Source organism: Mauremys reevesii, linkage group 3 (genome assembly GCF_016161935.1).
Source record: "Mauremys reevesii isolate NIE-2019 linkage group 3, ASM1616193v1, whole genome shotgun sequence".
NCBI lineage: Eukaryota > Metazoa > Chordata > Testudines > Geoemydidae > Mauremys > Mauremys reevesii.
Window position 1 is genome coordinate 118,378,227 of NC_052625.1, and position 22,773 is coordinate 118,400,999.

At 41.0% G+C, this 22,773-nt stretch overlaps 1 long non-coding RNA gene across 3 annotated transcripts in view; it reads left to right on the plus strand.

Moving 5' to 3' along the window:
- Positions 1–22,773, plus strand: part of LOC120401471 — a 335,084-nt gene that overhangs the window by 301,913 nt on the left and 10,398 nt on the right. For 2 of the 3 annotated variants that reach the window (XR_005596468.1, XR_005596466.1), the window contains exon 4: positions 18,608–18,685. This is a non-coding gene — a long non-coding RNA (uncharacterized LOC120401471). Of the gene's footprint in view, positions 1–18,607; positions 18,686–20,292; positions 20,335–22,773 lie in introns of all 3 variants that reach the window. The other variant, XR_005596467.1, reaches the window with a different exon arrangement.

A 22,773-nucleotide genomic window follows, 5' to 3' on the forward strand; every position in this document is an offset into this window, starting at 1 on the left:
CACTGACAGCAGCACTGGCAGCTGAACATAGAAATGTGCTTTGTGGATAAGATTCAAGTAAACCTCTGTGGAATAATTTTTAAGCAAAACAAAATTTTCTAGGTGTCCCTATAGTTTGATTCTGACAGGTGCTTCTAGTATGAGCATGTATTGGATTTTCTGCTTTGCAAAATGGCGTTCTGAAAGAAAGATTTTCAATTTCAGACTGGCAGAGTATACTCACAATCAGTGGACAAAACTCTGTAACACTCAGGCTTTGGCTACACTTACACTTCAAAGCGCTGCCGCGGCAGCGCTTTGAAGTGTAAGTGTAGCCAAAGCGCCAGCGCTGGGAGAAAGCTCTCCCAGCACTGTCCGTACTCCACCTCCCTGTGGGAAATAACGTACAGCGCTGGGAGCCGCGCTCCCAGCGCTGGGGCTTTGACCACACTGGCGCCTTGCAGCGCCGCAATTTGCAGCGCTGGAGAGGGTGTGTTTTCACACCCTGCTGCAGCGCTGCAAATTTGTAAGTGTAGCCAAGCCCTTACTCACATGAGCAGCCTGATTGAAATCTGTAGGATTGTAGTTCTGATGATAGTTCCTCCAGTTTGGTTTGACAATTAGATCCAAGTTTACATCAGAACCCTGAATTCTAACTTTGTTAAACTCCAGGTCAGAACTCTGCCACCTGGGCCCATATATAATATTTATGTAACAAGGAACATGATCCAATTCAGTAAATGGATAGTATACTTAGTGTCCCACTAGATGTAGGTGACAGATGCTAATAGTACTAAATCTTTATTTCACAGCTGTTTTCTCAGCTACCCTGTTGATTTTTGCTACATTAAAAGTGCTGATGATCACGTGGTTATAACTGGTTTTCATTGTAGTACACACAACATTCTGCTCTCATGTCTCCATAGCCAAGTAATTCACTAAGGTGGGGATGGGGAGGTAAGTGAAGGAAACCTGATAAATATTGATTATATTTATATCACTAAAGCTTTGGAATGTCCTTTAAAGCAACAGAAAACGTGTTTACTGAGGTACACTGGGGGAAAATGCATGCAGCAGTGGTGATGAGAAATATACAATAGTTTACACCTGGAAAACAATTTAGAGGCAATGCAAGGCCCCAGCATCCAGCTGAAGTAGCTCAGTCAGGTACTGGGAGAAGCATAGCGTGGCTGCTGAGTTATTCCATGACCACTTCAAGGCTGCAGTACTACACACAGCCCTTAGTGTGCTCTCTGTAGGGCAAAGCGGGGAGTTGAGGATCCACTTAATGCCAGATCCTCTGACGCTGACACTTTCCCTGTGTGCACCCCCACATACCCAGCCTCTCCCTTTGCACAAAGTGACAGCACTGGTTCTGCTTCCGAGCATCCTTTTGCACATGTGGAAAAGGGATTAGAATATGTCCTTTCATTAGCCTTTGACCCACTATTTCTGCAGTGCCCTACGTTGCCCTTTCAATGGAGAGATTATCTCTATATGTATCCGATGACAGTACATTTTCCCTAGTTTTGGAAATGTGGACTGGATACCTGTCAGCTAGGAACTTGACTGAAACCATCCACTCATTTCTTACCATCAACCAGCTATCAGAGGTCCATGGCTGATGTGCTGCCCTGGACTTTTAGCAGACCCCTTCACTTTACTTGGTGTTATATGTCATAGGAAAAATGAAGAAAACATGAGGGGTAGATATGACTTTACAAAAAATGTTAAAATTGTGCTACAGAGAATCCTTTAAATCATATGTTTGGAGAAAATTATGTAGTTCTTGGAAGTTATTTAGTTGGTGAAAATTCTGTTTTTGCCAAGTTAACTACTACATTCAGTACCATACAACCAAACTCTGCAATTTTCACTTTTTTGCAATTGGTCTTGGTCATTTTTTTCATGTAAGTGGTGTTGTTCTTTTGCTACACAGATACTCTGAACCCAAACGCCCTTTATGTGGGAATGTAATCTAAGCAAAAAACATTTTGTACATGTTGAGCATTCACAAAACATTTTCTCTTTACCTTTAATGACGTTGTAAAATCCTTGAATGATTCAGTGAGGAAAGACTCAAGATAAGGCAGGTCATTTTAAAAGCTTAGAGATAATAAACTTTGCAGTGCGTGGAATCACCAGTACTTTAGTAGTGCTCACTAGGGCTGTGATAGTTAAAAATTGTCTGTAAGCATTCTACTACATAAATTCTGTTTTATTGTTTTACAACTCAGCCAAAATAACCACCATGAATTGCAGAAATTTAGAATAAAAAGATCCTGGTGCAGAAGTGATTATTTGAAACTCAGTTTGAGTAACCAGGGGTCGGTGTTTTATTAGGTCACAAGATGGGGAAATGGTTTGTAGATGTACAAACTTTTGGGTTTGTTTAGCTCCAAAATGGCTTTCAGTTAAAATATATTTTTTTGTCATTTTTGTAAATGTGCCTTGGGGAGTGGGGGTGGTGGGCAGTAGCTGAAATACTGGTTTTAAACAGTAGCTGTGCATTCACAGTGATTTTTCAAGGGATTTTTAGGATGCAGAACTTATCCATGCTCAAAATACAGGAATTCATTACTTTTTATAAACACACAAGCTCTCACTGAGGCAATATATTGTTATGGCAGCAAGAGGGCCTCTACTCTCCATCTTGTCAATGATCTGTAAATTAACAGCTGGATCCAAATCTCATGTAAGTTACTGGAAAGACTCCTATTGACTTCAACAGACTTTGGATAAGGCCCTAGGTGGCCTTGACATTATGCCCTGAGACACAAGACGCTGACGAAATAGGCCATTACAGTACAGCAGAGCAGATATAAATACTGAAGCAATTGAGATCAAAATAAGTGAGACATCCTACATCTGTGCCTACTAAAGTTATGTTCTGCTAAATTCAATTTAAAAAAATAAAATGATGGTTTACCTGGATATAAAAAGCAAGTGTTCCCATTGCTTGAAAAAAAAATACAGTTAAAAATGTTCCATAGTCACAAACACATATTTTGCATATATTCACCAAAGGGGTCAACACGAGGCCTATGCATTATTTAAATCTCACTTCCATCTTACTTTGAGGTTTAAGTAGGATGTAACTGTTGCATAAGTCATGTGCTGGCCCCTTGCTCAGGGTGAATTTCCCCCATAATTTGCACAGTATTTACTATTAAGTTGTATTCAGGTGGCTAGATGCCTGTTTTCTGAAAACTGTCATATTTGATCACAAGCACAATGATCCAGGGGGCTGTCCTGTATTTAAATTAAATTAAATGAATTCTGGGTAAAAACCAACATTTGGAATCCTTCATATGAAAAAAAATCCTGGTAACTGAAACAAAAAGGATCTCTCTTGAAAGACATCCAAGTATGTGCCAATGGTAAAGAATCACAGAAAGAATGCAAATTCTTCTACCACTGAACAAGGAAATCTATTCGAATATGGAAAATTCTAGACCTGCCCTGTTTCTATCTGCTTCACACTCAAGCCTCCGCCTAGAACCTTCACCAGCCTTCCTCTTACTTGTTTCTTCCTACAGTTTTAAAGGAACAGTACACATAGCCTCCCAGTTTTCTGTTCAACATTTTCTTACTCATGATGGTTAGCTTTTATCCATTCCTTTATTTTTAAATATAAGTATCACTTTCTGCTTCTACATGGACAGGTCCTATCTGCAACACATGCCATTTGCATTGTCCCAGGCTGGACCTGAACCCATGAAAGGCTCAATATTTCCTTACCAGTCTTCAGAGCTAGGCTGTTCCTTCAGTCTGCTAATAATACTAATGTGTGTAAATAAAACTAGCAAGAATCCATGCCTTGTGTGGTAAAGCAATCATTTATCATTTAGTATTGATTTGTTGAAGCATTGACGCTGCTAGGCAATGCTGTGTATGCTTGGTGCATCTGTATCTATGTCGGCTCTTGTTAAGTAAATGTGGAAGATATTCAAGGTTTCTCATTTGTTATGAGGTGTGCTATCGTTTTATGCTGCACACATTTTTCTGACAGTATCTACCATACTGAAAACTGTCTCCCACACACAGAATCTTCACAAGACCAGAAATTCTCTATGATTCCAACAATCTAATATGAAGTAACTGAAACAACAAAATGCTTCGAAGTGCCTTCAACTGATAAAAGAATTACTTTCCTAAAGAGAAGGCACCACTAGCAGAGGTGGCACAATGTGGATAGTACCCCTTAATGGCTATTTTGTCCCTGAAAGATTCAAGGCCCCTAATTATGCAGTTTCATCCTGGGAGGAAGCTGCTGAAATATCTAATTAATGTTTCGATCACACCTCACTTCTCTCTTCTGGATAGGATGGGTAATGACTTCTTAGCAGTTTGGAAACCATTTCAGCAAAGATCACCATAAGTTTATTAGCTGAAGTTTAATCTTTGCACTTTCAAAGAAGCTCTGCTATTACTTGAGATAATCTTATCATTTTTCTGCAAACAAAAAGGAAGTGCTGGCCAATTGTAAGTACAAAATGGTCTATCCTTCACTTTGAATAAAGAATAGGGGCTTTCAGATAAATCTTCTTTTCTCTTGCTGTGCCACCATTACTGTTGTTAATTATAAGTAGCATGCACTAGAAAGAGTAAGCCAATAAAATGGTTTACAGGCAAAACTTAACTGTCCTAATTCCTCTGGGCATTTTAGCATCTTGCTCCTCACTAACCATTTGCTTTTTAAGTGGTCTCAGCAGGGTACCAACAATGCAGATGTCCGCAATGGATGTTCAGTCAAGCCTAATAATTACAGATCAAAGAACACTCAATTGATGCATTGTATCTTTAGGATGAAGACACACACACGTTTTGTTCTCAAAGGAAATTTGGCTTTGGGCTTCTTTGTTCTGAGGAAACATAGAATAGAAAGTAAGTTGACAATTTAGATCCCCAAGCAAGACACAAGATTTAAAATTGCAAAAGTGGGAAAGCAATAAAAAAAATGCCCTTCAATCTCTTGAAGTCCATGAGGCACGGAAGAGGAACATATGCAAAATGTATGAATCAAATGCATTAGTTGACAGAATTCAACATATGTTTCCTATCAATGTAATTGATTTATTGTCAAAGTGGAATAAAATAAATTGCATATGTAAATTTTTACAAGTTAAGCATGCCACTACTTTTAACAGTTAAGAGCAGAAATCACCAGATTTTACCTCAGGGCTGCAAACCATCCCTCAGGTAGATGGGATATTATATATGGCTCTAAACATTACTGGGGAAATATTGGAGAGAACTCCGTAAACAAAAGGCAGGCAGTGTGGGTTTTGGTGCACAGATGTCACCAACTCCTCCATGTAAAGGCCCATTGTTAATCAGGCTGCCACTTTCTGCAGCTGTTGCAATCTGTGGGCATGTCTACATTACAAGCACTACAGCGGCACCCCTGCAGCTATGTTGTTGTACTGTAGACACATGCTACAGCGACAAGGGGTTTTCCATGGCTGTAACAAATCGACCCCCTAAAGAGGTGATAAGTAAATAAATGGAAAAATTCTTCCATCTACCTAGCTTCATCCAAATTGGAGATTAATCAGATATTTTCACAGCCCTGAGCAATGTAGCTAGGTCAATCTAAATTTTAGGTGTAGGCCAGGTCTCAGAGTGATCATGGAGCACAGCTGTCACCAACTCTTCCATGTGAAGGCCTGTTTTTAGTCAGCCCTGTTGCTTTCCACAATTGCTGAAGTCTGAGTGATTTGGAAAGGTGGCCCCAAATAAATACATTTCATACTCAAGAGAGACCACAATGGCAAGATTCACAGTCAAGGTGAAAAATATTTCACATAATATATTTGTAAATTCATTTTCAGAGAGTTCTGGGCTTGATGGATTTTACGGGGTTGTTTCTGCACCTCAAGTTAAATTTTACAGTAAAAAATACAGCACACCACTGATATCAGTAACTGCAAATCTCTCTATAACAGGAATTTTTCCTTTCATATATAATTTACAATCTCCTTGCCTATCTCTGTTAATACCCCTCCAAATGACTTTTGCTATTGTGGACAATTTCAGGACTCCTAGGCTCAATTCCTTCCTAAGGACTCCTGCATCTCTGAGTGCAGCAGAGAGGAGAGCTATCCAGAAGTTAGTGACAGCTCCCTGAATCTCTGACTAGCCCTGAGCACACATTAGAGCAGTTCCAAGGGACCATACACAAGCTGATGAATTCCAAAGCATGTCACACACTCGCCATCTCTCTGCCTGCTACCCCAACATGTTCTCTGGACCAGGTGCTATGTGGAAGGAGGCTTAGAAGCTTACCTCTATGCCAGGGGTATACCCAGCTAAAAGTTTAGGGTTAGTCTTTACTCTCTAAGCTATGCAACAGGAGTGGCCAGAGAATCTGGATCCTACAACTACCTATCTTTTAGATTCCCAGTATAGATATAGATATAGATACTCTAATATAAATTCCTTTAAAGCATTCTCTTAAAGGAGCTCACTCTCTCTTTTTCTTCTTCTAGTTTTAACAAGTAGACAATTACACACATTTTTAAAAAGTAATAGTAATAATAATAATAATAATGCAGCTAGGATCATCTCTAGAGCTACTCCTACCAACCATGAAGGTTGGTGTTAAATATAACATTATTTCTACAGTGCTAGTGTCCAATGGAGTTATGCTGTTTTACACAACTGAGGATCTGGCCCATTGTATTTACCTACAAATGAAAGTTGGTATTGCATGGAGGTAACTTTGTTAGATCAACCATTGTCTTGTTCCAGTTCATAAACCTGACAACCCCTCTACAAAAGCAGCAAAGAGTCCCGTGGCACTGTCTGTTAGTCTATAAGGTGCCACAGGACTCTTTGCTGCTTTTACAGATCCAGACTAACACAGCTACCCCTCTGATACTTAACCCCTCTACAGAGGACCCAACATGCCATTCCATTCTGATCAATTGAACGATATCTAAGTGTTGAAAATCTGATGTTCCTAACTTCTGTGATGACATTTCAATTTGGTCGCATTGTCTCTGGGAACAGCCAGGATGAGAACATTTTTGGGAAGAGATCAAGAAGTGCTAAGATATATTAATGACTTGACAGGCTTGCTCAAATGACGAGGCTGACTGAGGCTGGTTTTTTCATTTAACACTTCCTGGAATATACTTTTTATAAAGAGACTTTTTTAAAAAAAAGAAATCTTTAATATGAAAGAGTCTAAAAAGTATTGCACCTGAAGAGAAGTTGGTGGCAGTACTTAAGTGTGGGAGATCTGGACACTGTGTATGTCTTTACTGAGGCATTAAAAGAGTTAATATATTAGTGCTGTTTTCCTGGCTGTTTTCTTGGAGCTCCAGAGATGTTATTGGTATATTGAGAATTCAAGTCACTTTCAGGCTGTCATCAAGTCATGGAAAGGATATTTAAAGATTTATTTTATTTGCTAGAAGCATTCTGGACTCCAAATTTTGTGGTAAGTTTGCTGCGTTAATAAACGGAGCTGAAGAATTGAACTGCATAATTTAACAGTTGTTTGTAATAGATCCTCCTAATATTCTCCAGCACCACATCAGTGCTTGGAGCTGATTTTCTTTCACACACTAACAGCATGAGAAGTTTCTTTTGAACCATTTTCAATAATACTGAGGAAAAAAGGCAAAGTAATGGTAATTGACAGCTATTTTTCTGTTTCTTGCTGCAGTTGTAGAAAACGGGTGCATTTTTTATGTTCTTGTATTTCCCCTTGCCCACAATTAAAACTTCTAGCCCTACTTCATCACAAATATTCTGACAATCAAATTTGGCAAAGAAAGAACTATTCAAGCTGATAGTTCTAGTATCGGATTTTCTCAAGTGAGACTGTCCCCCACCACACACACACACTCATGTAGGGAGAGCATAAGAACATAAGAATGGCCATACTGGGTCAGACCAATGGTTCATCTACCCAGTATCCTGTCTTCCAACAGTGGCCAATGCCAGGTGCTTCCGAGGGAATGAACAGACCAAGTAATCATCAAGTGATCCATCCCCTGTCGCCCATTCCCACCTTCTGGCAAACAAAGGCTAGGGGCACCGTTCCTGTCCATCCTGGCTAATAGCCATTGATGGACTTTTCCTCCATGAACTGATCTAGTTTGGTTTTTTAACCCTGTTAGTGTTTTGGCCTTCACAACATCATCTGCTAAGGAGTTCCACAGATTGACTGTGCTTTGTGTGAAGAAATACTTCCTTTGTTTGTTTTAAACCTGCTGCCTATTAATTTCATTTGGTGACCCCTAGTTCTTCTCTTATCAGAAGGGGTAAATAACACTTCCTTATTTACTTTCTCCACACCAGTCATGATTTTATAGACCTCAATCATATCCCCCATTACTTGTCTCTTTTCCAAGCTGAAAAGTCCCAGTCTTATTAATCTCTCCTCATATGGAAGCTGTTCCATACCCCTACTCATTTTTGTTGCTCTTTTCTGTACCTTTTCCAATTCTAATATATCTTTTTAAAGATGGGGTAACAACATCTGCATGCAATATTCAAGATGGGGGTGTATCATGGATTTATATAGAGGCAATATGATATTTTCCTATTTTCCCTTTCCTAATGATTCCCAACAGTCTGTTAGCTTTTTAGATTGCCACTGCCCATTGAGTGGATGTTTTCAGAGAACTATCTGCAATGACTCCAAGATCTCTTTCTTGAATGGTAGCAGCTAATTTAGACCCGATCATTTTATATGTATAGTTAGGATTATGTTTTCCAATGTGCATTACTTTGCATTTATCAATATTCAATATCTGCCATTTTGTTGCCCAGTCACCCAGTTTTGTGAGATACCTTTGTAACTCTTCATAATCTGCTTTGGAGTTAACTACGTTAAGTAGTTTTGTATCATCTCCCATGTTGCATCTCCCTGTTTACCCCTTTTTCCAGGTCATTTATGAACATATTGAACAGTATTGGTCCCAATACAGACGCCTGGAGGACACCACTATTTACCTCTCTCCATTCTGAAAACTGACCATTTATTCCCAAACTTTGTTTCCAATCATTTAACCAGTTACTGATCCATGAGAGAACCTGCCCTCTTATCCCATGACAGTTTTCTTTTCTTAAGAGTCTTTGGTGAGGGACCTTGTCAAAGGCTTTCTGAAAATCTAAGCACACTATATCTTCTGATCCCTCTTGTCCACATGCTTGTTGACTCCCTCAAAGAATTCTACCAGATTGGTGAGGCATGATTTCCCTTTAAAAAACCATGTTGACTCTTCCCCAACATATTGTGTTCATCCATGTGTGTCTGATCATTCTGTTCTTTACTATATTTTCAACCAGTTTGCCCATTACTGAAGTCAGGTTTACCAGCCTGTAATTGCTGGGATTGCCTCTGGAGCCTTTTAAAAAAATTGGCATCACATTAGCTATCATCCAGTTGCCTGGTACAGAAACTGATTTAAATGATAGGTTACATACCACAGTTAGTAGTTCTGCAATTTCATATTTGAGTTCCTTCAGAACTCTTGGGTGAATACCATCTGGTCTTGGTGACTTATTACTGTTTAATTTATCAATTTGTTCCAAAACCTCCTCTACTGACACCTGATGGGGGTGCTGAACTCTATCTATGTGAAATCTTTATAGTTGAAAAATACAGAATTTTACTGAATTTAAGCTGCTTTTAAACAAAGGGAAAACACATTTTTTTGACTCAAAAGAAACAAACCCATGTAGGATCCAGCTATGTGGCCATTTATTCCTAACCTTTCTTTCCTATCTTTTAACGAGTCCCTGCAGCCCATGCCACTACCTGCAGCTTCCATTGGCTGAGAACGGCAAACTGGGAGCTGCGAGCGGCAGTGCCTGGGGATGGTCAATATAAACAAACTGTCTCACAGCCTGCCAGAGGATCAGGGGCGGCTCTAGGAATTGCGCCGCCCCCAAGCAGGGTGGCACGCTGCAGGGGGCGCTCTGGCGGTCGCCGGTCCCGTGGCTCCGGTGGACATCCTGCAGACGTGCCTGCGGAGGGTCCGCTGGTCCCGTGGCTCCAGTGGATCTCCCACAGGCGTGCCTGCGGGAGGTCCACCGGAGCCGCCTGCCGCCCTCCCACGGCACGCCGCCCCAAGCACGCGCTTGGCGCACTGGGGTCTGGAGCCGGCCCTGCAGAGGATTAACCTGACAGGCCGCAGGTTGCCCACCACTACTCTATTGAGTCTGTAGGTCTAGATGGCAGTCACATTCTGTTTCTGTTCCAGTAGAAACAGATTTATTTTCCCTTTATCTGCATTGCTTTACTTCACGTACGTTAGGTACGTTTGAAGCATGGCCCTGTAAAGTTTAGCCTTTTCGTATTTGGCTAAGTCAGTCCTTTGAATAACAGACTTCATTTCAGTATCCAGTAAGCGAGTTGCGGTCAGCCTTTGAGTTTAATGGCTGTTTTCTCCATGGCTGTATCACAACTAGTCATGCCTCACAAACCCTAGATTCCTGCCATCCAGCTCCGTTTCTTTGTGTTGTCTGGGAGTGTCTTTGTAAAACAGGCCAGCGGAAAATTGTGTGGTAAGGGTGTCATCGCTGTATTTGAGCACCAATTCTATAAAGGCCCTGTAAGGGTAACAGTTGTTGCATTGGCTTACGAGGCGGTCTCCCTGCGTGATATCCAACTGACTGAAAATAGATGCTCTGGGGTAATTCACCAGGCCTACCTCAGCATCCCCGGCGAGTTCAGTTCCGTCTCCTTTTACAATCTTGCAACAAAGGTACAGCAGCATGTTGTTTAAATCCATATAATCTATGCCATTCCCTGCTATAAAAAAGTCGATGGGGGCAGCCTCTGTAATGGCCAATAGAGGCGGTACCTCGATGTGGATGCTTTTCTCGATGCTGGTCTGTGTAGGGCAGGGGTCTCAAAGTCCTGTCCCGAGGGCCATCTGTGGCCCGAGAACCTTCCCACTGCAGCCTGAGGAGGAGAGATGCATGCAGAAACGCTTCCCAATCTCTGCTGCAGGTGCCGCCCCCACAGCTCCCATTGGCTGTGGGAAAGGGACTGAGATACCATGACTAGTCATTGGGCAGAGTCAGCCATAGAGACAGCATCATTAGTTGCCAGGCAGAGTCAGCCAGGGAGGCAGCATCACTTTTTTCCACAATGAATATAAACAAGTCAAAATACCAAACAGAACTATCTGATGCACACCTTGCTGCAATCCTGAAGGTTTCAACTGCTCAGTCACTGAGGCCAAACATCAACAAACTGACAGAACTGAAGCATTGCCAGGTATCTGGCAAACACTAAAAACTCTCTGGCAGGCAAAGACTTGTATAAAGTTGTATGACAGTTTTATTATTTCTAAGAAATTCAAAATAAAAATACAATATAAACATTTTCTTTTCTGAACACCATCTTCAGTGACATTATTGGCCTGCTGGGAGGATTTGAGGACTGGCACTAGCCCTAAGGTAAATTGAGTTTGACACCCATGGCATAGGGGCTATTTGGAACAAGCCTAGTTTGGATTTGGTGCACTGTTCAGACCCACAGTGAACAAAAGCCATGTTGCTTAAAATATATCTCTTTTACCAAGTAGAGAGCATCTCCTCTTTTGCCCAGGCTTCACCTTGGACTTCCATTTATGGCCGGCCCTGCGTGTCAAAGCCCTTCTTTTAAAGGGTTTCAGAGGACCTGTGCATCACGGGTATGATGCATTTCTCTTTCTCTTCCCCCTTTTAATATAGATCAGCTCTGATCTCTCCTGTGCAGCTGGATTCCACACCTTCTCCAGAACAGCACACAGCTATGTTTTGAACGGCAGTTTTTACATGCGGTTTAATAATCTTTAGCCCTCTCCTCAAAAGCAGTATGGCTTTTCAAAAGAGGCTACAGAATACTGTGCCCACGCCAGCCCTGTATATCATGGGAGCCCCATGATATCCAGGAAGGGCGTATCCAGCCTGTGCTTTGTAACAGTTGCTGTGAATGGTGTTGTCATAATTTTTTAGGGTCACCGTAGCGCTTTGCATTTTATAAACCTCATTCTCTCCAAGAATGCAGGTACAGCTTGAAAATCACCTTGCTGAAGCGAAATGAGATGTGTCTGTTCTGATCTGTCATTATTTCAATGGTGATGGTGTCGATGTGGTGTTCACTGACAGAGACGTAATGAGCTTTATCGTAGGTGATAGTGACAAATTCATTGTTCCTTCCTCTGATGGTGACACAGCTTAAAGGGGAATGGAAAAGTCCCCCAGAAACTGGTGTGCTACGATATCCACGTATAGATACAAGGAGCTGAAACCCCCTGTGATGTCTGCCGAGAACAGGATTTTTTCGACACTGCGCTTGAGGCTGAAACCCAGAATGTTAGCTAGCTCCCCGCCGGTAGAAAACATGTGAGTAAAATTGTCAGATTTAAGTCTAACTTTTCTACTCACAGGGTCGTAGTTCATGACCACCTCAGGCATTCTGGGATGACGAGCCATGGTACTGTTCATATGATCCAATAATTCGAGTATGGACGAGTAATAACCTCATTGTAGGATGAAACTCCACACCATATCTCCAAAGGTGATTTTGAAAGGGGTATCTTTGTTGATAGCGTTCCAGCTGTGCGGGTATTGTATTTCCACTAACCCCACCTCCCAGGCACCCGAGAGATCCAAGGGCTTAATTAGCCATATTGTAAAGTTCGAGCTGGGTGTTTGGGGGAAAAACCCCAGAGCTGGCATAGCTGGGCAAAGTGCTGTAAAACCTGCTATCACTCATCTCTCTCAATTTTGCAGGAGGAATCGTTTTCATTCATAAATGTCACAGAATTGAGAAGCTTCCACCCAGCTGATAAACTTATCGGCCCACCCCAATCATTTCACCAGTAGCTGTTTTTTTCTCTGCTAGAACTTTTTTTAGTCCTGTAAATCCTGTCTCATTTGGGTTTACTTTTTGTAATTCTTCAGGGTAAAAAGATCCAGTAACTGTCTCACCCTTGTAATCTTTTAATTGGTATATAGGTCTCTGGCCCCTGGTTAAGGCTTCATCCACTGTGAATATCTTATCAGTAAATGTCTGTACATAACGTTTTTCAAAAGTTCCTTTGGTTTTAGATAGGCTCACGTGGTTGTCTTTTCTAAAAGGGGCAACAACTGTTTTTATTTTAAAATAATCTCAGTAAACCGTTTTCCATATCTTCAGAGAATTTGAAGGGTTAACATCAGCAAGACTGGTACGTATTGTTCTGTGAAAGCTCTGGTTGTAACTCTTTATAAAGTCAGGTACACGTCGATGTAGCGAAAGGTGTTATGGGCTGTAAAATATCTCCACATCCTAGTTTTTAAATTCTGTTGAATCGCTCCACAACCCCTGCTTTGATTTCATCATTAGTAATACAATGGTGAATGCCATGCTGCTTTAACAATCTGCTTAAAGGTTTGTTTAAAAATTCTTTCCCCCCCGATCGGTTTGTAATTTTTGAGGCATGCGACCTTCGCTGAAAATAGCTTTAAAGGCCTTGGATACCTTACCACCAGTTTTGTCTTTTAGGCCTAAGACCCAGGCATATTTGGATAGAATGTCTATCACTGTTAAGATGTACTTAAAACCATGTTTGGAGAACCAGTGCATATCCACCAAATCTCCCTGCCATTGCACGTCCACATCAGAAACAATGGTCTTGTTTCTTTTTAACTGTATTAAAGCCAGTTTGTGTAAAGTGTAAGCATCCTGGTCTGAAAACCAAGCTGTTACCTGTCTTCTATTCAAAGTTTTACTATGCTTTTTGGCTGCTTGAAAAAGAGGGTTCATCTCACCGAAGCTCCCAACTTCCCCAGGGGTGTAATATATTTTCTTTAACAGAGCTGTCTGTGTAGACATGACTGGTACTGGTACTGTCTTTTACTAACAAGTATGGAGGGGACACATTCATATTTACAAATTTAAACAAGTTTTATTAATCATCTGGTTTAACACGCCCGTTTACATCCGCCTGTGAAAATGAATGACATGACCCTTACCATTAGGGAGTCCTCCTCAGAACTGTCGCTGATGTAGCACTTCTCCCACAGGCGGTCAAAGGCCCTCGAAGCTAAAACAGAGTCTGAAGTTCTTTCGGGGGTGGTGGAGGAGTCCATGCTTCCTCTCAGCATTTCCACAATTTCTAAAACACATTCCTGGAATGAAATGGCCTCTTCCACATGGTGCTGGGACTTCCGGGGGCAGTGCTGTGCTCTGATTGGAAGAGGGCAGTAGGGGGAGCTTTTAGAGTGGTTACACAACCCTCTTCTGGGTGGGACACCCCTCCCCAGAATTCCCCCCGATTGGTCAAATCCATTCTGGGGAGGTCCTCTGTGTCTGAAACCCATTCTGATTAGTAGAGGGTGATGGGATAACTTTGTAGAGGGGTCACACAACACACTTGCAGATGGATCATCCTGCCCTGGAACACCCCCTGATTCGTCAAATCTCTTCTCAAGGCGGTCCTACAGGATGGGGGGGGGAGTGAAACACATCCTGATTGGTAGAAGGGGGTGGGAGAAGTTCTTAGAGGGGTCAAATGAAACCCATTGCTTCTGGTCTGTCTTGACCCTGGAAGTAATACCCCCAGGGGGTGGATCTTTGGTTGACAAGTGGGTGAGGGGTTAGGGGGATGGGCCAATGTTTGATTGATGGTAGGCCACTTATACTACTTATGGTGAAGTCATTTAGTGTAACAGAACAGCTTGTTCTGTTCAGAACAGCTTGAACCAAATGTTGTTCCACCTTTCCACAAAGATTGTTCTTGTGATGCTATGACTGACTCCCTTACCACCTAGAGAGCCACTGGTGCTCATCTCTACAACATGTTATATATCCTTTAGCTAATGGGGCCTACCAAGCAAACTACCCAATTCTGCCAAAACTGCCATCTGAAAAACCAGCAGAAGGGAAAAAGTGAGTATTTCTCTGCAGATCTTCAGGCATGATATTGAAACAATTTAGGACCTGTACTTTGTTTCACTATGAACAGATCCAAGTCCTCAATAAGCAAGAATCCACTGCGTTTATCAATGAATATTGTAGTGCAGCGGTGTTAAACTTTCTAAAAAGATTCCAGGGTAATCTGCTGGCTTTACTGGCTTTAGAGCCGTGATGGGCAACCTGCAGCCCGCGGCCATCACTGTAATCCGCTGGCGGGCCGCGAGACAGTTTGTGTACATTGACCGACAGCAGGCACAGCTGCCTGCAACTCCCAGTAGCCGCGGTTCTCCGTTCGGTGGCCACTGGGACCTGCAGGCAGCCGTGCCTGCAGATGGTCAATGTAAACAAACTGTCTCACGGCCTGCCAGCGGATTACAGTGATGGCCACATCTTTCCCACCACTGTTTTAGAGCATACATCAAGAGTGCAGCTCTTTGATATATGTGAAGAGAAAGTGTTTATTTTTTAACTGATTTGGAAAATACTTTAACCACATTGAAGAGGGTAACAAAAAACTTTTCAATATGGGAAGGGTTTTTGTTTTTTTTTTTTGAAGGGAAAGTTTCCTTTGAAAAGCTCAGATTAGCAACCTTCTCAAAGAACCAGAACACTGTCGGTGCTTTTGTTGCTTCCCTGGCTCCCTGAGTTTTCTTTTCTCCCTTAAGTGTTTCCCAAAAAGAAAACAAGTGGAAGCAAGTTTCCCCTCTGTTGAAAGGTAAGAGGGACACTCTATAAATGCATTACATGGAACATTTACTGCATTTTCTTTAAACCTGAAATCACAAAATCATTTCCCGACATTCTAACTAAACTAACTTGGCATTAGCAAGTGAACAGCCATTTAGGTGGAGTTCATTTTATACCGATTGATTCACACATGTCCTTCTCCAACAAGACAAGACAAGCTTAACAGCATTCAGCAGCATGTTTTCCCATTTGTTGTTGGCCAATTAATTTTTATTCATTGGAAGTACCAATTTTCCACATGCTATTCACTGTGGTAACCTGGCCAAAAAAAAAAAAAAAAAAGGATGCAGAAGATTTAACTATTTGCTCTTTTTTCCTCCTCCCCTGAATGCTCACTGTAATTATTAGGGAGCAAAATGCAGTTGTGAATTATAAATCCAATAGAATGTCAAGTTGAATGGTCACTCTTGGATTAAACCATGACTATATTCTGAGTACATGGTGTGCTCTGAACGGTTAGCTCAGATGAATGGAACATTCAGATGAATGGAACATTCCCTCTCTTCCCTCCAAATTCCTGTTTCACCTCTAACAAATATGGCTATTTTTTCACATACACTAAAAAATGCAAGCTCTTAACAGTTGCTTAGTTTTTTAAAATAAAAAAGTGGTATGTAAAAGGAGCAATGAAATCCCACGAGATGCAGAAATATGCACCTTTTGACTAGCTCAGGAGAAATCCAGAGAATACATTACTCTAGGGTCACTTTGCTTACAATATTTGGCAATTGTATCTTTTTAACTCAAAGACCTCAGTCCTTTACAAACTTTTGTTAATGTAGCCTCATAATGCCCTTTGAGGCCAGTGAGTATATTACCTGCATCGTACCAAGGCACAGTGAAATTAAGCACAAGTGAGACACCTGAGGTCACGGCGGGCTCAATTATGCCATTTGTGTGCAGGCCATAGTAGAGCATAGAGCAGAGCACAGTGTAGAGCAGTGCAAGAGCACATTCTGCCATGGGAAGGCAGAGTTCCTGGGTACACAGATGCTGTGCATCACTACCACACACCCCTTTGTGGGATAGAGCTTTCCGCCCCAGAATGGCCAGCAAACTTTGCTGCCTGGTCTGGGGATAAGGTTTGAGCCAGGGTTCTACCTCTTGTCTACTTCTCCCTATTCCCTTTGGGGTCATCAGACACATTCAGGGGAGCAGGGACAGAATAGACACTGAGCTCCCCAGTGTGCAGTGTCCTGGTCCTAAATGCAATTACACAATAAGGCAGTGAAGAACATTAACAGTAAACATTACAATGAATTTTGTAGGGAGTCATTTCATCTTAAGTGTGAAGGTTAATATTGAATCAAAACATATTTAATTCAACCCAACCTACATTTTTGAATGCCTTCAATAACTTCCATCATATATGCAAGCCACTGAGTAATATGTTTTTAAACCATTTTGTATTTGAGAATTGTACATCAGCCAACATATTTCTTATATGGAAAATATAAGGTCTCTTCTATGGAATTCCACTTACTTGAGGCCTAGCACTGCTCTGAAACAGCAGGCTTATGTCAAATTATGAGACCAGTAGGGAAATGAATAAGTACTGAAGTATTGACAGAGAGGGAGAAGGAGGCCCCTCTGCATTGTAGAAGTGACCCTCTGGTAATTGAAACAGAGGTGTAGTCCACATTACTGCCAACCCCAAGTACTAAAAATCATGAGAATGACTTAAAAATCATGAGATTTTAATACAATAATAAATGTGTGCTCTTTTTCTTTGCCTTGTGGTTTCTGAGCCTTTGGGTGCATTTGGGTCATGTTTTCAAATTTTTCTCTACAAGTAGGAGAGCCAGCTAGCTGTAATTCTCCCATAACACATGGCTTCAGGAGCTTGGCCTTTAAGAAACACACCAAATAGCATGAGATTCATGATACAAATCACAAGATTTGGAACCATGAACCTGCATTAGCCATGCTGATTCAGATGGGGACAGTACCATATTCAAGGATTTGTCTTATACAGGCACCTATTACCCCTGACCCCCGTCTGAGTTTTTCACTCTTGCTATCTGGTCAGCCAATATCAGGAGCAGTTTTGCCCCAAGTACATACTTGTGGTATACCACACTCAGGGTTGGCTCCAGGGTTTTTGCCGTCCCAAGCGGTGAAAAAAAAAAGCTGCGATTGGCGGCAGCTCCACCACGCCACTTTCTTCTTTAGCGGCAATTCGGCGGCAGGTCCTTTCCTCCAAGAGGGACCGAGGAACCCGCCACCGAATTGCCGCCGAAGAGCCGGATGTGCCGCTCCTTCCCCTTGGCCGCCCCAAGCACCTGCTTGCTGAGCTGGTGCCTGGAGCCAGCCCTGACCACACTGTTGCTGTAGCATTGTCCTGTGACTACTTAACCCCCACCATTCCTGGCATAGCTCCCTGAAGCAGTGGCTCATGGGAGTTTTCAAAAGGCCTACTCAGTTAACTCCATTAAACCCTTGTGAAGCTCCCATAAGTTCTCAGGAATTGATACCATCTTTTATGTGCAGTAAAAACTGAATCAAATAAGAGGACCTCACAGGATGCAGAATTAAAGTATTTTGTGGTAGCTTGCATCAAGCTCCCCTGTTTTTGTCATATTCAAAATGACTTCCTTCCTATTGGTGAGAAATACATCTCAGAAGACTTATCCTCTGGTTAGTCTTTACTTTCTGGATTTATAAAGTTACCTTTTATATTATTTAGAAATCTTTTTAATAATGTCCATTTTGCTACAATTGTTAGCAGATTTCTGGAAGTTAAAATGTCTTGTGGTTTCAAACACAGTGGGAGTTTTTTAGTATCTTTTCCCCCTTCTCAATCGCCTAATCTTGGTGGTGTGTAGCACCCACTGCCATTGCTCTTCTGCTTTTTTGCCTTTGTCCTCTGCAAAGAATTTCACTGTTGTCTCTTGATACTAGCTCATTGGCACTGTAAATACTTTTGATATGTAACAAAATCCCTCTTTTTCTGGCTCTCCTGTTTAGGTTCTACCCGTCAATACTCCACATTTCATTTATGAATTTCCACAAGACAAGAGTACCAATAAGCAAAATCTGTTTCAGGTGGGTTTGGTGATATGGACGTGTCTAGTTTAAATGGACTGAAGCTACCCTTTAACATAAGCCTGTAAATAGTCATGAGATGTAACTATTTTGAACTGGAGTCAAACTGGTGATCTAGAGGTGAAGAGTTATAGCTAACATTACCTAATCTCCTGGGTTATCCAGTTTTACCTTAACCCTTTAAGGCCCCACTGTGTGTGCTCTTGACAATTAAAAGAAATGAACAATACAGATCTGCCCCATTATGTCACACCCTGATTAAAGAAAATGCAATCACATCCCCCAACATCCGGACGTAATATTTTACTCTGAATATCATCATCCAGCTAACAGGAGATATGGTATGTCCCAATTACATGTGCTCAAAATTCCTGAGTAAGCAATGACAAAGAGTTAATAGGAGCAATAACAGAAATCAGATATTTTTAAAACAAACTACAAAGGCATAGCTTTACTTAAAAAAAACCATGCTTAGCTGTGGGTTTTAGTAAACCACAGAGCTTTACAGTTTTCTGGTACAACGCATGGCAGGAAATGGGACCAGTCAGTATAATGCATCACAAATAAGCCAGGAACACTCCATATGTCAGTGTGTGGTTTACCAAGAATTGTTCCACAAAACGAAATTGGAAATTGATGATTTTTTAATTGTGTTGCTGTTTTTTCAATGGCTGGTATTTTTGATGTCCCTTTGGATGCGTGAACCAAAGCTTCATAGGTTGGCATAAGTTTACAAAAGTTTGGATGTTGACCTAAAGTAGGGTGACCAGACAGCAAGTGTGAAAAATCGGGACAGTGGGTGGGGGATAATGAGAGCCTATATAAAAAAAAAGACCCCAAAATCGGGACTGTCCCTATAAAATCAGGATATCTGGTCGCCCTAACCTGAAGCTATAGCTATGTGTGACAGTCCTCACTCAGGGGAGCGCTGTCTAATGGTTAGGACTTAGGCTGATTATGTGTAGGGGGGTTGCTGGTAGGGAAGCCTGGGCCCTCCCAGTCTGATCCAGGCCTGTTTCAGGGCTATCAGTGATTTATTATTTGTATTAGGGTAATGCCTAGAAGTGTCAATCAAGATTGGATACCGGGTTGCCCTAGGTGCTGTATGCAGGAAAATATGGTCCCTGCCCTCACTTTTAAAAAGTTGTTAGGTGCTTAAAGATGCAGATAGGTGCCTACTGGGATTTTCAAAAGTGCCTAGGAGCTTAATTTTCATTATTTTGATGGGAGTTCAGTGCCTAGTGCTTTTGAAAATCTCACTAGGGGTATGTTCGCACAGGAACTAGACACCTGTCACTGGCCCATGCCAACTGACTCAGGCTTGTGGGGCTCGGACTGTGGGGCTGTTTCATTGCTGTGTAGTCTTCTGGGCTTGGGCTGGAGCAAAGTAGGAGGGTCCCAGAGCTAGGGCTCCAGCCCAAACCCAGTAGTCAGCAATGAAACAGCCCTGCACCCAGAGCCCCACAAGCCCGAGTCAGCTGGCATGGGCAAGCTGTGGGTTTTTCTTTGCTGTGTAGACACAATGTAAGTGCCTATCTGCATCTCCAGGTGTCTAAATATATTTAAAAATCTGGTCCTTACAGCCTAACTACCTCTCTTCTTCACAGGGATGTTGTGTGGATCTCAGCTACTGTCGTGAAGGAGGCTATGTAAGAATCTATATAGACATATTAGAGACAACACACTAATTGGCTGGAGTGTATATTTTCTGGGACTAGATACTACTTTCCAGAATCCAGCATATAAATTAGCTCTCACATTTAGAATACTATTTATTTAAATGTTCCCTTTAAACTTTCTTTTTAATTGAGGAAGAAAGCATTAATGTTGCTGATCTGCAAGTCACAAGTGTCTTAGGTTAGGTCTTAGATCATAGAATGGAAGGTTTCTTTGATCCGTAGTTTTATTTTCTTCTTTCTTAATTTATATTTGCTATTGCAGTAGTCTCTTTTCTTAGTTATTTTTATTATCATAGTCATCAGTCCTTATATCACAATGAGATTTCTCTTGGACATAAATCCATGGGCACATCTTTGAAAAAAGTAACCTTTTAATGAAACAATTCAAGTGATCTGACAATAAAACCATATATATATATATATATATATAAATGACTGCCTATAAGCATTATTTCTTATTGGTAGATGGCTTTCCTCATCTCTTTTCCCCTCTTCCATAAGACTTCTATACTAGTTTGGAGATTAAAAGAAACTACACCATTAGGATTCTTGTCAAAACTAGCACCTTTGTAATGCAAGAAAACAAATACCGGACATTAATTGCAGATAAGCAACATTTTCTTATTTTCCTTTCACATTTATTCATACTAATAATAGTAATTTTCCCTTCTGGAAGTACATCAGTCCACAGGAGACTTCAGTATCAACCTGATATTGCAAACAGCTTGTGTTCAAGGACTTTCACTCCCACACATCATCCCATTCATTATCTTGCAGGATTAGGCCCTAAAATATCGCTTTCGTTATCATGCTGATAGCATTGGTATTAGTACTATTATTTCTTATAATAATATTTCTAAAGCAAGCTTCAGCATTGTATCCAGAAACCACAGGCCCTGCAATTATTGTGGATGAGTGACCCAATACAAATACATTAAGAACTAAAGATGACACAAGGGATGTTTCAGATCTGGGTTCCATTGTATTCACTCCATCAATGTTCAGTGGATTTGGATAAAAGGTCCAAGTTTTGTTCCATCTCTAGAGCTGGCAAAATCATGATGGATTGAAACAAAATTCCATTTTTTCCAAACTACCAAAGTATGAGCAGTGTTCAATAAACCAGCTTTAATAAAACTTTCTATTCTTGTAACCCCCATAACTCAAACTAAACTCAAATGTGATTTTTTTTGTAGTTTCAAAGAAGTTTGGTAAATGTTTTTCATTCCAGCTTCTTCTAACCAGATGCAGAATTAACCAGAAATATAATGAGAGCTAATGAATGAGGAAGGTATCAAAATTGTATGAGTGAGTTTAAATGTCATTGAAACACATGGCAAAAAAACAACAACAAAACTTAATTATGGGCCTGATCCAAAGCCCATTGAAGTTAAAGGGAATCTTTCTGCTCATATCACTGAAGGTCCTAATAAGAAGGTGCATTAAAAACTGTCTTAAAAATTAATACGAATTGAGGGAGACGTCTTCCAGATGAATTAGAATTGGTAGTTCCAAGGAAGTTACTTTTCACTAGATTTGAAGCCGATGAAGATTCATGTTAATATTGTGGAGCAGATCCTCAGCTGGTATAAATCAGTGTAGGTCCACTGAAGTCTATGGAGTTATTCCAGTTTATACCAGCTGAAGATCGGCCATGCATTTCAGAGTGTTTAGCCAAACTGAAGCCAAAATCTGAATCCTGAGATTTTTCTCATCATATCTCATTACATTTTTCTTATTTGTTTTTTTTAAGTATCAGTTCAAATGAAACACAGAGTCTAAGAAGACAGCCTGAATTGAACTTCTCTTTTTATAAGTGATTAAAGAGAATGGAAATGGTTTGAGGGAGACTGCATATGGAGAACATTTTCAGAGGAAAGTTTGGATATCACATTTTCTTTAGTTAAAATTTTATTTTGTACAGGGGAGTTTGTTAACAAAATTGAGGTAAAACCTTTATTTTTATATGTTTTGAAAAGGTATCAAGTTCTCCCTTCTGATTAGTTTTACCAAGACAAAATTCTGCTCTTAGAATCATCCAGCAGTGCATTCCCTCTGTCTGTGACTCTCCCATGAATATCATAGATCTACATGCTATGTAGATATGTAGTAACACACTGAAGCTGAGTGTTAAAATATGCATCAGAATGTAAAATTTTGCTTGCAAAGTGCAGGGTTGTTTTTTGTTAATACAGTATTAACCAAAGCCCTGAGTCTACCTAATCTGAAATGCAATATACCTTCCTTTTTCTATTCCAGCTTTAAAAATGGCTAATAAATAGGGTGACCAGATGTCCCGATTTTATAGGGACAGTCTTGATTTTTGGGGCTTTGTCTTATATAGGTGCCTATTAGCCTCCACCCCCTGTCCCGATTTTTCATACTTGCTGTCTGGTCACCCTACTAATA